General features: G+C 32.1%; 1 pseudogene; it reads left to right on the top strand.

Annotated features, from left to right (window-relative positions):
* Window positions 1–3,295: 3,295 nt before the first annotated feature.
* Window positions 3,296–3,414, top strand: LOC112477021 (annotated as a pseudogene).
* The last annotated feature ends 6,787 nt before the right edge of the window (window positions 3,415–10,201 follow it).

Genomic DNA, 10,201 nt, shown 5'->3' with positions numbered 1-10,201 from the left:
TGAGTGTTTTAGTCAATCCCAGTGGTATGGAGTTTGAAGCAGAGTTTAGAGAGTATATAATTAATAAAAATTGCAGATGACAGTGCGCTCTGAGAACATCCTTAATTTTTATAAAATTAATTATGATTCAATTGCATGGAAATTCATATATAATGAAATTTTGTGTCTAGGTCAATGTAGGGACAAAATATAGATAACATAGTAGAAATTTAACACAGGAGAAGTATACAAGTTTAAGTTTAAGGCATTAGCAGAAATTGTGGTGAGAGATACAACTTCCAAGGGCATGAAATTAGAGACAAGTAAAACCAAAAGGACATGGCTTTACTTGATTTTATTAAAACTACAAAAATACTAAGGTTACAAACTATTGGTCCCATGTTATTAGAAAATCAAAGTTCAAAAGAATAAAGGAAAAATCACTAAGTAGGAGAATGAGCATTTAAATCCGATTACTTTTTTTATTAGAGGCTATCAATTTTCTTTAATGGCAAAGGTCATAGAAATTTATGAAGATGGTTACATGAAGCAGGAAATAACATAGCATGACCTCAGATAGAGGTACAACATTGTACCTCTCATTCCTCTATGGTATGTTTTTTATTCTATTGACAAAATAGAAACTTTCAAAAGGGAATATTCATATCTTCCCACCAAAGTCTTCAATCTTCTGTATCTCTACCATTATTCTGAATCTTCCCTGTGTCACAACGAATGAACTCTTTACTTATGTAAGGCCAAACTCTTTCCTTGTGCCTGTGATCCCCTTCTTGACTTTTTACTCTAGAATATTGCTTCCTGGCTTGTTCTCCTCTTCCTCATATATAACCAATTTTCCCCTCAGCAATAGATCAATTCTCTCATCATACAAATACACAATAATGTTTCTCTCTCTTCATCACACATTTCCCTCTGACTACTGTACCATTTCTCTGTTGATATTTTAACAAAAGACCTCAGTAGCTGTTTTGTACTTATTGTCTTCACTTCTCTTATATTCTCTTGAGCCCACTCTGATCAGGCTTCCAACTCCTTCAATACACCAAAGCTTCGCTGTCAGTCACCAGTGATTTTCATGTTGCCAAATCCAATGATCATTTCTCAATTTTCACTTTATTGGATCTGTTTTCTGCATTTAACACAGTTGATTACTTTCTCCTTTTTAAAATACATTCTTCACTTTGTTTCTGGGACATCATTTTCTTGGTTATCCTCTTTTTCTGATGGTCTTAAATAAAAATAACATCTCCCACATAAATTTTATTTTTTATTTTAATTTTTCAATTAGAGTTCACATTAAATATTATTTTATATTAGTTTCAGGTGTACAGTATAGTGGTTAAACAATTATATAATTTACGAAGTGATGCCCCTTGATTAGTCTAGTACCCACCTGGTACTAAACATATAATATTATTGACTATATTCCCTATGCTGTATTTTATATCCCCATTACTATTTTGTAACTACCAACTTGTACTTCTTAATGCCTTCACTTTTTTCACCCAGCCCCCCAATCTTCCTCCCATCTGGCAATCACCAACTTGTTCTCTGTGTCTATGAGTCTGCTTCCATTTTTGTTGTTGTTATTATTAGTTTATTTTGGTATTTAGATTCCACATATAAGTGAAATATGGTACTTTTCTTTCTCTGTCTGACTTCTTTCACTTAGCATAATACCCTCTAGATCTATCCATGTTTTTATAAATGGTAAGATTTCATTTTTTAAGGTTGAGTAATATTACATTATATATATGTACCACAACTTCTTTATTCAGTCATCTGTGATAGGCACTTACGTTGCTTCCATATCTTAGCTATTGTAAATAGTGGTGCAGTGAACATAGGATTGCATATATCTTTTTGAACTACTGTTTTGTTTTTTTCTGGATAAATACCCAGAAGTACAATTGCTGTATCATAAGGTAGTTTTATTTTTAATTTTTAAAGAAAACTCCAAACTATTTTCCATAGTGGCTGCAATTTGTTATCCCACTTACAGTGCATGAGGATTCCATTCTCTCCACATCCTCACCAACGCTTGTTGTTTTTTGATTTATTGATGATAGTCATTCTGATGGGTATGAAGTGATATCTCCTTATGATTTTAATTTGCATTTGTCTGATGATTAGTGACATTGAACATTTTTTGGTCATGTGTATGTCCTCTTTGGAGAAATGCCTATTCAGATCCTTTGCCTTTTTTTTTTAAGTAGATTTTTTGGGGGGGGGGCGGATTGAGTTGTATGAGTTCTTTATAAATTTTGTATATTAACCTAAGTCTTTTTAATAAGAAAAATTCTGACTTATCAGGACTACAAAACTGACTACCCTATTGGCCTAGGAACATGACCAGATCGCACGAGACTTGACCAAGTGTGTATATTTTATTTCCATCATAAGAGTCACTGATGCATATTTAGTCTACTTCTTAAGTTGTTTTCTACTTAACATATTATAATTTACCTATTTTTAAAAGAAATTAATGCATACTAATTATAAAAATATAAAAAATCTTAAAAGTACAAAAATATGTTTTGAATAAATTTGTCAGACAAAATCCCACATAAGAACATTACTAAGAGTGGATGACCATCATTACTGACATCTTCATATACAGGCACCAACTACAGAATTCTATAACATTGATATAGAAATTTAAATCAACATATTTATTATGAAAATATAAATTTTCCCAAGATTAATCTCTATATAATATAATTACACAAGAAAGTCCAACAGGATTTATTACAGACTAGATAAACTGCTTCTAAATTTTATATGTAAGAGCATAGAGCCAAAAATAGCCAAATAGGAAAGAAGAAGGTAGAAAATGTACTCTATTACATATTAAAACTGCTAAAGATTTTAGCAAAATAGAGCCCATGCTGTTATGGTTCCGTAATATGCAAACATACAATAAATTATCCAAGGAAAAAAATAAAATTGGAATCTATACCATGTTGTGCACAATAGTCAATTCCAAGTGAACTAAAACTTAAATAAGTATAGAAAAGTAATGTAAATCTAAAAGAAATATAGGAGATTATATTTAATACCTAAAGTTGGGAGGGAAGAATTTCTTTAAAAAAAATACAAACTTTAAAGGAAAACTTAGTAAATTTACCCGTATTATAATTAAAAACAAGTGGCATTTCTGGCTATGGTAAAGAAGATTACAAAACTTCTCCCTCAAAAAACCAAGTTTAAAACTAAGCAAAATTATCAAAAACTGGTTTTTTGGGTTTCTGTAGAAGGACTAAAGGTAAACAACAAGTTAAGAGGTGTTTATTCAGTCTACGGCCATGCCACCTTGAACAAGCCCAATCCTGTCTGATCTCGGAAGCTAAGCAGGTTCGGGCCTGGTTAGTACTTGGATGGGAAACCACCTAGGAAGACCAGGTGATGTAGGTGTAAAGAATTAAAAAATAAGGGATTGTAACCTTATAAGGTCCTTGCAATCTGTGAGGTCAACCAAAGGTTGCCTCGCCTAAAAAAAATATATATATATATTTATTAATAAATAGCTGCTGAAACTTTGGGTAAAAACCATGGGAGTCTGAGGCCCCATAGCTCTGCTAGCCTAAGGTTGTTAGTCTTGGTTGTAATGAGTGGCAGACCAAGCAGAAACTTAAGGGGAATACCTTGCAAATTAGTGAGCCCTGGGAGGGTTAGATAAACTCTACACATACCCTTGGAAGACATACCCTTGGAAGACTCTGCATGCACATGGAAGACCTATGAGGGCCAAGGGAAAGTAAAAGCCAGGGTTAGACCTGAGAACTACCTGAACTTTGATTGTGCCCCCTTTCCCACACTCAGATGCATCACGTAAAGTGGAAGTCTTTCATTTTGACTTACATTTGAGTACAAACTTTCCTCCATTGTTAGCTGATCACTAAGCTATTCAGACACTGGGGCATTTCATAGGAAACCTTCAGTGGCCACACTTGACAGGGAAGAAGAGTCTACAGATAAGCCCTAGGCAAGTTAATAAACAAACAAAACTCCCTCAAGACAAAAGTTTCAGAATCCAGAATACATTATCTCATAGCTTCATTTATTTTTAATAACAGAAAATTATGACATGCAAAGAAACAGGAAAGTGGGACCCATACTCAGCAGAGGGAAAAAGCAGTCAATAGAAATTGACTCCAAGTGGTCCCAGATATTGCTTTGGGCACACAAAGACTTTCAGCTGTTGCACATTAAAAGATAAAAGGAAATGGTGTTTAAAAATTAAAAGAAAATATAATAACACTAATTCTACAAATAAGATATCTGTATAAAGAATATCAATTATAATAAAAGAAGCAAATGTAGATTTTAATAGCTGACAAAAATTATTAAATGATTTCAAAACAATATTTGAAAAGTAATAATCAGTGAATTTGATTGATTTTTAGAAATTATCTGATGTAAAAAATAAAAAGAAAAATATTGAGAAAAAATGGACAGAGACTCAGATACTTGTGGGACAACATGAAGCACTCCATCCGGACACATTTAAGACCCTTCTGAACATGCAGAAAAATGTTGCTCTCTCTTGTCCTATATTAGTGGCCACCTACCAGTCATGGCCAGTGATTTCCAGATGCCTTCTGGTGCAATGCCTTCAAATTCTCTGCTTTTGTTTTTGAAATTTAAAAAATTATTGTATTTTTTTTAATCAATGCCTTATTTATTTATTCTTCCTTTTTATTAAATCACATGATACATATTATTTGACACTGTGTGGAGAAAGAAAGATAACCACAGTCAGGCTCCCACCCGACACCCTTAGCAGCTAACTTCAGAGAGGAAGAAACTCAGCACTTCTCTCTTTATTTATGTAACTGTGTGCTGGGTGTGCATGCACGGGCTTCTAACTTGGCAGTATGCACTATTGTTTAACTGGTGTACAAAAGGCACAGCTGCTGCCATGAGAGGGGGTGCCGTCTCCTTGCTGGATAACAAATAAAGAGCTATGTTGCAGTTGCCTAAGGCTCCTACCCTAAATAAAGAGCTATGTTGCAGTTGCCTAAGCCTTCTGGCATTTTTTTCCAACTGCCTGAGTCACATACCCCCTACCTGGGACCCCTGAATCTGCAACAATACAGCCACTGACCACATTTACATTGTTTTTGCCTCATTCTGCCTTTATAGTTTTTAAATTTAATTTAATTAACTTTTAAAGCAGTTTTAGATTCACAAAAAAATGAAAGAAAAGTGCACAAATTTCCCATACACTTGCTGTTCCACATATGCATAGCCTTTCCCATAATCAACATTCCTCACTAAAATCATATATTTGTTAAAAACTGATGAACCTACGTTGACACATCATAATCACCCAAAGTTCATAGTTTATATTATGCTCCACTTTTGGTGTTGTACATTTTATGGGTTTGAACAAATGTATAATATGTATTCATAATTATGGTATAATAAAGAATTTCACAGTCTTAAAAATTTGCTGTGTTCCATCTTTTCTTTCCTTCTCCCTCCCCAAGCCTGGAAACCACTAATCTTTTTACTATCTCCATGATTTTGCCTTTCCCAGAAAGTCATATAGTTGGGATCATACAGTATATAGCCTTTTCAGATTGCTTTCTTTTACTTAGTAATATTTAAATTTCCTCATGTCTTTTTATGACTCAATAGCTCATTTATTTTTGGTGCTAAATAATATTCCATTGTCTGGATACAACATAGTTTATTTATCCATTCACCTACTGGAAGGACATATTGGTTGCTTCCAAGTTTTGTCAATTGTGAACAAAGTCGCTATACATACGTGCAGTTTTTTGTGTGAACATACATTTTCAACTCTCTTGGGCAAATAGTGAGGAGTGCAATTACTGGATCATATGATAAGAATCTGTTAAGTTTTATAAGATACTACCAAACTGTCTTCCAAAGTTGCTGTAAGACTGCATTTCTACCAGCGATGAATACAAATTCCTGTTGCTCCACATTCTCACCAGCATTTGACGATGTCAGCGCTTCAAATTTTGGCTATTCTAATATATGTGTAATGGTATCATATTGTTGTTTTAATTTGCAATTCTCTGGTGTCACGTGATGAAAAACATCTTTCATATACAGAATATCTTCTTTGGTGAAGTGTTTTTTTAAGATCCTTAGCCCATTTTAAAAATCAGGTTGTTTTCTTATTGCTGAGTTTTAAGAGTTCTGGATATGTTTTGGATAATGATTCTTTATCAGATGTGGGTTTTCAAATATTTTCTTTCAGTCTGTGACTTGTCTTCCCATTCTTTTGGCATTGTCTTTCACAAAGCAGAGTTTTTAATATTAATAAGGTACTGTTTATCAATTTTTTTAAATATCATCTTTGCTATTTTAGCTAAAAAGTCATTGCCATACCTAAGGTCATTTAAGTTTTCTCCTAAATTATCTTTTAGGAGTTTTATAGTTTCTATTTTACATTAGGTTTGTGATCCATTGTGAGTTAATTTTTGTGAAGAGTGCAAGATTTGGGTCTAGATTATTATTTTTTTCATGTGGATGTCTAATTGTTCCAGAACCATTTGTTGAAAAGACTAAATTTGTTCCATTTTATTGCATTTGCTCCTTTGTCAAAGATCAATCGGCATATTTATGAGTCTATTTCTGTGTTTTCTATTCAGTTCCATAGATATGTTTGTCTATTCTTTTGCCAGTACCATACTGTCTTGGTTACTGTAGTTTCATAGTAAGTAAATCTTGAAGTCAGGTAGTGTCAGTATTCCAATTTTATTCTTCTTCTTCAGTATTGTGTTGGCTATTCTGGGTATTTTGCCTCTTTATATAAACTTAAGAATTATTGTGTTGATATCCATAAAATAACTTGCTGGGATTTTGATTTATAGTTTTTTTTCTTATATTGATATTGTACATTGTTCGTTAGAGTTATACCTAAATATTTCATTTTCAGGGTTGCTTATATAAATGTCATTGTGTTTTTAATTTCAAATTCTATTTGTTCATTGTTTGTATACAGGAAAGCAACTGACTTTGGTATACTAACCTTGTAGCCTACAACCTTGCTATAATCTCTTAATAGTTCTACAAGTTTGTTGTTGATTCTTTTGAAGTTTGCACATAGAAAATCATGGTATCTCTGAAAAAAGATGATTTTGCTTCTTCCTTCCCAGTCTGTATGTCTTTTATTTCCTTTTCATGTATTATTGCATTACTAGTACTTCATCATGGTGTTAAAAAGAATTGGTGAGAGGAAATATCCTTGCCCTGTTCTTCATCTTAGTGTCAAAGCATCTACTTTTTCACCATTAAGTATGATATTAGCTATAGTTTGTTTTGTAGATATTCTTTCAGAAATTGAGAGTGTTCCACTCTATTTTGAGTTTACTGAGAGATTTCATCATAAACGAGTATTGGATTTTGTCAAATGCTTTTTCTACATCTATCTATATGAATAAGTGATTTGTTTTAGCTTGTTGATATGGTAGATTACATAAATTGATTTTTCAATGTCAAATCAGCCTTGCATGTCTGGGATAAACTCCATTTGGTCATTATGTTTATATTTTATATATTGCTGGATTTGATTTACTAATACTTTGTTAAGGATTTTTAAATCTATGTTCATGAGTGATATAGGTCTGAAGTTTTCTTGTAAAGTCTGCCTGATTTTAGTACTAGGGCAATGTGATCTCACAAAATGAGTTAGGAAGTATTCCCTCTGCTTCCATCCTCTGAAAGAGACTATAAAAATTGGCATAATTTCTTCCTTGAATATTTTCTAGAATTCACTAGTAAAATTATGTGAGATTTTTGAGTGCTTTCTCATGAAACACAATCTGGAATGTATCTTTATACTAAAGATACGTTCTGTGGAATCTTTTAAAAATGATTATCTGGACACTTCTATTCCCTTTCCTTTGCTTGGTGTGGATTTTTTGGGGTGTTTTCCATTGTCTTTCCTTTCCTGGTGCTGTAAGAAAAGGAAATGAACAGAAGAAGCTATCATTCTAAAAGGCAAGGGCTGTGTAAAGAGAGAGGAAACTGTTCTTTTCTAATATGAGTGTAGCTTTGCTGTTTTACTATAATATTTGCCTTTCTAAGCTCTTAAATCACCCAGAGAGAAGAAAATATTCAGAGAAAAAATTAAAATATATATACATAAGTTCTGTTACTCCATATAAAATAGATAACATTTATTTTTTGTGTAGAAGTTTTTGAGTTAGTGTGCAAATAATTGTTCTAACTAGAAACTTCACGTTTTTAAAGATAAAGATTTTTCTCCATCATGTTGTGTAGAAAGGGAGTGAACTAGCTTTATTACAAAGTATGTTATAATTGAATTTGTGTTTAGTGTCTGGAAGTTTCACTTGAATATAAATAATAAAGATTAAATTTATTCTTTTAAAAAAACATCATTTTAAACCTACAAGATTGACAAAAATATTTTAAAGACTAACACTGCCAAGTAATGGCAAGTAAATATTAAAATGGGAGTACTCACACCCTACTGTAGGAAGGTAAATCGTTATAACCACTTGAAAAATAACATGGCAACATTAAACTAATGAGAAGACCCACTAACAGCTCTTATGATCCAACAATTCCTCTCCTAGAAAAGCACCTGTACACATACTCAATAGAAACATCAGCACTTCTGAGAGTACAAAATTGAAGACAGCTTGAAGGCCCATCAGAGAAGGACATTATAACTGAATTTTGATGGACTATTTTTAATGTAACATTTCTAGCAATGAAAACAAATGAATTAGATCTGTAATTTTTAACAAACATAGATCTCATTAACATAATGTGAGTAAAAAAGCCGGAAATGTATGCACAAGATGATTCCACTTATAAAAATATGCATAACAACATATCTTATCTTGGAGATAGACACACATGCGTAGTATAACTTAAAATAATAAAATGACAAATAACATATTCAGAAAAGTAGTTATCTCTGGGAGAAGGGAAGGAATGAGAATGAAGATGGGTATACCAAAGACTTCAACAATATTTGCAAAGTTTTATTTATTAATTGGAATAGTTAATGCATAAACAATTATTACATTATTTTTATACTTTTTGTAGACCTGAAACACTTTATAAAATTTTTATAAAAGATAAACTCTTTCATGGAGTCCAATAAAATTAGGTCAATTTGAAACAGAGATTTAAAAAGAAATTTAATAAAATTTCAGTTTATGGAAAAAATTGAAAATATTGAGAATTTAAAAGTTTTAAAAAAATTCAAAATTAAATAATTTCTAACCTAGCAGTTGCCAAACACATGGCGAACTATATTTATTTTATTGTTTCATAAAAGCACTACTTTAACTGATAAACAGAAATTCCCAACATCCTCTTTCAGGACATCACCTCCCAGAACTTCGGTGATAAATTTTAGTGATATTGGTGTTTTCTATTAAATATTCAGTGTTGTTAGAATATAACTTATTTTTATATCTCCTAACAATATTATTTATAACTTCATTAACTATTGGAGTCCTAAAACAATGTGCTAAAAATAAGTAACTTACAAACAGTATCTATGTGTAATAAAATATTTTAAAGGAGACAAAATATTGCTGTAATACTATTGAGACAGTATGTTTCAAAATATTAGAGATAATGAGATAATAAGTAGCATTTAATCTGCATACTATTTAGTTTACTAAATATATTGTATAGAAATAGAATAGTACATTATCATTCACCTCTTGGTTATAATATGCATCTTAATTCATATAGCCATGTCCTGTTCTGCCCTATTAATGATATTTTAGTCACAGGAAGATCTGGCTACACTAGCTCTTCATTCCAATATGACAATAAGTTGTTGGAATTGGGTAGAGGCTGCACCTTCAGATGGGGTGTGCATTCTCCATTCATCACACTCTTTAACACTCCCACTGCTTAAATTAGGCATGCTCAAACTTTGGCTTGAATCAGAAATATCTGTAGGTCTTGTTAAAACATAAATTGCAGGATCTTGCCCCAGAGTTTTGATTCATTAAATCAAAGAATAAAGAATTTGCATTTCTAACATGGTTCAGTGATGCAGATGCTGCTGAGAATTTGCATTTCTAACAGGATCCCAGGGAATGAAGATGCTGCTGATCCTTATAATTGATGGTTTACAGCCTTCAATTTCATTCATTTACCTTTTCTACACAATCCCTCTTGGTATTTAAGTTTTTGTCTCCTAGTCTATACCATATAGAAAATATAACAG

The sequence above is a fragment of the Pteropus alecto genome, unplaced genomic scaffold (genome assembly GCF_000325575.1).
Source record: "Pteropus alecto unplaced genomic scaffold, ASM32557v1 scaffold333, whole genome shotgun sequence".
Lineage (NCBI taxonomy): Eukaryota > Metazoa > Chordata > Mammalia > Chiroptera > Pteropodidae > Pteropus > Pteropus alecto.
The sequence above is the reverse complement of the archived record's forward strand: the minus strand, read 5'-3'. Positions and strand labels throughout refer to the sequence as shown.